We start from the raw sequence: 4,665 nt of genomic DNA, 5'->3' as shown, positions 1-4,665 counted from the left end.
TATTTATATCTCTCTTCTCTTTGTAAAAAATCTAATTCCAGGAAATATCAATAAATTACTTATTTCTCTCTTCTACAGTATCAAAAATGTCTCAGAAGTACTGCACTAAAAACATTAGCCATAACACATCACCCAAGAGAAGTTTAATCTCAATTTCCTTTAGTATCATTGCAGTACACCACCGTAAATCTAAAGTCAGTGGAGACTCTAAAAACGCAATCAAATAAAATAAATATTACCTCCAAAGAAGGTATACAAATTGCCCATAGGCACAAGAAAAGACTTGTAACATCTTTAGTCATTAGGTAAATGCAAATCAAACCACAATGAGATATCATTCACTTACTAGGATGGCTATAAAAATAGTAATCATCGGCCGGCCCGGTGGCTCCTGCCTCTAATCCCAGCACTTTGGGAGGCCGAGATGGGCGGATCACAAGGTCAGGAGATCGAGACCATCCTGGCTAACACCGTGAAACCCCGTCTCTACTGAAAATACAAAAAATTAGCCGGGCGTCGTGGCGGGCGCCTGTAGTCCCAGCTACTCGGGAAGCTGAGGCAGGAGAATGGCATAAACCTGGGAGGCGGAGCTTGCAGTGAACCGAGATCGCACCACTGCACTCCAGCCTGGGTGACAGAGCAAGACTCTGTCTCAAAAAAAAAAGTAATCATCATCATCATATTTTTGAAAAAAAAAAAAAAGGAAATAACAAGTCCTGGAAATGTTGTGAAGAAGCCGGACATTGCTCGTGGAAAGCTAAAATTTTGCAGTTGCAACAAAAAAACATTTTAGTAGTTACTCAAAATGAGAAACAGAATTACCAAAGGACCCAGAAGTTCCACTCCTAGGTATATACCCAAAAGAATTGAAAACAAGGAATCAAACAGATATTTTCAGACCAATCTTGACTGCACCATTGTTCTCAATATCTACAAGGTGGAAACCATCGAAATGTCAATTGACTAATGAATGAATAAACAAAAGTATTATATACATACAATGGAATACGATTGAAAATGAAAAGAAATGAAGTTCTGATCAATGCTACAATATGGATGCATCTGGAAAGCATTATGCTAAGTGAAAAAAGACAGAAACAAAAGGAAAAATATTGCCTGATTTCGTATAAATACATTATCTACAATAGGCAAATTTGTTCATACAGAAAATAGAGTTTGCCAGAGGAGGGGGAAAGTAAAGTTATTACTTAATGGGTACAAGGTTTCTGTTTGGGGTGACGAAAATAATTTTGGAAATGGATAATGCTGATAATTCCACAACAAGGTGAATGTACTTAATGCCACTGAATTGTACATTTAAAAAATAAATTGACAACTTTATATGTTACACTCATTTTACCATACTTTTTAAAAGATGGAAAGACTACCTTCAAAATAGGAAAACCACTGACAGCTGCATTCTCCATTATTGAACTTAAAGACAATGAAAGGAACCCAAGGGATTTAAATACGCTGATAAATTTTCCAGAAACGTGGTTTGTCACAATATATCCCACAGTGAGTTTTCTGATGTAGTTGTAATTATTTTTTGTAATAAATATATGAACAATTTTCACTAGTCCATATGTCTAGTCAAATGTAGGACTGTCATTCCTTGGAAAAGTATCCAGTCTAGCAATTTTGAAATCATAACTTACTGTTTCAGGTTACAATATTCTGATTGTAAGTAAGGTTGAAAATATATTCTCATGTTTAGTGGTAACGTATGTTCACTCTTGTGTGAATTGCCTACTCATCCTCAGTATTGCTGTTTTTATTGGGTTGTCTTCTTTTTTTTTTTTTTTTTTTTTTTTTGAGACTGAGTCGCCCAAGCTGGAGTGCAGTGGTGAGATCTCGGCTCACTGCAAGCTCCGCCTCCCGGGTTCACGCCATTCTCCTGCCTCAGCCTCCTGAGTAGCTGGGACAACAGGCGCCTGCCACGACGCCCGGCTAATTTTTTGTATTTTTAGTAGAGACGGGGTTTCACCGTGTTAGTCAGGATGGTCTCGATCTCCTAACCTTGTGATCCGCCCGCCTAGGCCTCCCAAAGTGCTGGGATTACAGGCGTGAGCCACCGCGCCCGGCTGGGTTGTCTTCTCAATATTAAGTAATAAGAATATTTTACTCATTCTAGATACTAATTCTCTTAGACAAAAACAGCTGCGCTACAGAAAACAAAACAAACAAAACAAATCTAAAATCTCACTGGTGTAGCTCTGTGAAGTCTTACTTCCCGTGACCACAAAGTTCAGTGTGGCATGAGCAGCTTTCTTCAGTGATTGTCCACCAAATTATGACCCAGTGAGCCAGGCTGCTTCCATATTATCATCAGCCAATCTGTACCTTGTAGCTCCCAAGTTCAAGACATGGCAAAAGAGAGTTGAAGAGTGTCCGTGCACAAGAGTTGACAGGAGGCTGGACACTGAAGTGCTTAGAAAGTCCTGCTTGCAAGATTGGACTTTGGCTGAAATCCGGGAACTTGGCTGGTGAACAGGGTCCTGAACTGACGTAAAGTTTCTCCTGACTGAGAGGGGTGGCTCATTGTGCCTAGGCTGGTGTTGCAAATAATAATTATGCTGAACATCAGATTTCCTTCTGGGATCTAGACTTTTGGTTCATGCTAGACAGTAGGTGCCTGTGTGAACAGCCTCTACTAAACCCCCTTGGATGCTAAGCCTGTAATGGGCTCCCTTGGCAGAAACAGTGCACATGTGTTCATGCATTTTTGCTTCTGGGAGGAGACAGAGCTCTGTGTGTCCCCTCCTGGGAGGAAGAGAGCATAAGGAAGCCCGCCTGTGAATTCCTCCAGATTCCACCTGTGTGTTTTCTTCATATGATCTGTTGCAGAGGATTTACTATGACATTTTAATAAATGTTAGCCATGAGGACAACTCTATGCCATATACTGACACTCTAAACACCGGAGTACATTTAGAGACTCTCAACACAGTGCCACAGAATATTTTTAAGGGCTAGGCTTGAAATGAGGTGACATCATTTTATCCCACTCTTCAGAACCTGGTGACATGTTCCCAACCCTCCAAATGCAAGGGAGGCCAGAAACCATGGAGGAGCTACGGGTATTCAGTGATGTTCTGAACGTTCTCTGTCACACCGAATGTTCTCTGTCACACTGATTTTTCATCATTTGTATGCATTCCTCATGCCTTTCCCAAGCTGTAGCTTAACTTTTTAATTTTTATGGTGTGTTTTGGCTTGGAACAATTTAGTGCAATTAGCATTATGAATATTGTTCTTTTGGCTTGTGGCTTTTTTTTGTCTCCTCTAAAAAAGTCATCCCCCAAATGAATGCATAAAATATTTTTCTAGTAAACTTTCTTTTTTGCTCTTTACAGTTAAGAGCAAGTGTGCCTGAAATACACTTTAATTTAAGAAATGAAGTAGAGATGTAGGACTAAGTGGGTGGTATGCATACTCAGTGCAGAAGAAAGAATTTGTATAAACAATCCCCAGGGTGGAAAACAACGGACACATATGAAGAAATAACTGCATGTAGGGGAGCGTGACTGGAGCAGACAGCCAGGGAAAACATGGTGCAAAATGACGACGAAGAGGTAGGTAAATGGCTAATGATACAGGACCTTGTGGGTCTATTACCCTTAGAAGAAAGGCCCCCCAGGAGCAGAGACCACATGGGCAAAGATTTATGATTGTGAGTTAAAGGGTGGTAGAGGGTAGGGGAAAGGGTAGATGGACAAGTCACCCATCCCTTAGGGGAGAGAAGAATATGGTGGATTTCAAATTGTCAAGGAAATTAGGAATCTCAACTAAAGATGCCTTTTAGGGAACTGCAGAAGCTAAGGGTGTTGGGGTGACCTCCAGTTGGTCTGAGACTGGGGTAGGAATGGACCTCAACACCAAGGGTCATATGGTCCCTGCTCTATGGCCCCCAGGCTAGCCAGGGCTCTCTGACTCCTATGAAGGCTAGGACTTGGGAGCACAGGCAACCTCAATCATTCTAACTGCCCTTTATGTGCAGAGAGGAGGCAGCTGTGCAGCACTGTGGACTCACTGCTGGCGCAGAAATATACAGATGTCTGGGAGGAGGCAGCAGACTCCAGAGTGAGGGGGAAATCCTCTTTATTTGATCTAGAGACACTGTAGCCATCTGGGACTTCTCCTTTGTTAGTGTCTGGAACACCATATGAGTAATGGATCAGTCTCAGCCCGTGTCCCAGGTCTTGTCGGTACCAGAACATATTGTTGTGGTTCCAAGTCTGGTGACACGTCAAGGTCACCTTCCTTCCTGTCTCTGTGATCTTGTGTCTTGGGCTCTGGATGATTTCAGCATCCCTGTGTCCTGTAATAGAGAACAACAGATACTGATGCTGTCATCCCAATAGAAAAGCTTGCATTGAGGCCTTGGGAATTCCAGGGAAGGAGGCCCTCCTGTGACCAGCCCTCACCTGCCCACAGCAGACAAAGGGCCACATAGAAGAAGAGCCTGGTGCCCATTTCAGCTCCAGGGCAGGATCTTGTGTTTCCCAGCCCTGCTGTGGGCAAATTGAAGTTGGGCTCTAAGTGACTTGATGATGTCACTGTCCTTGCTAAATGCTTGAACTGCAGAGCTAACCTGCCACGCCCCTTCTCTTCCCCACAGGAACAAATCATTTATAACAGAGTTGAATAATTTTTAGGTCTGTT

Source organism: Macaca fascicularis, chromosome 3 (genome assembly GCF_037993035.2).
Source record: "Macaca fascicularis isolate 582-1 chromosome 3, T2T-MFA8v1.1".
Lineage (NCBI taxonomy): Eukaryota > Metazoa > Chordata > Mammalia > Primates > Cercopithecidae > Macaca > Macaca fascicularis.
This window is presented reverse-complemented; position numbering follows the sequence as displayed.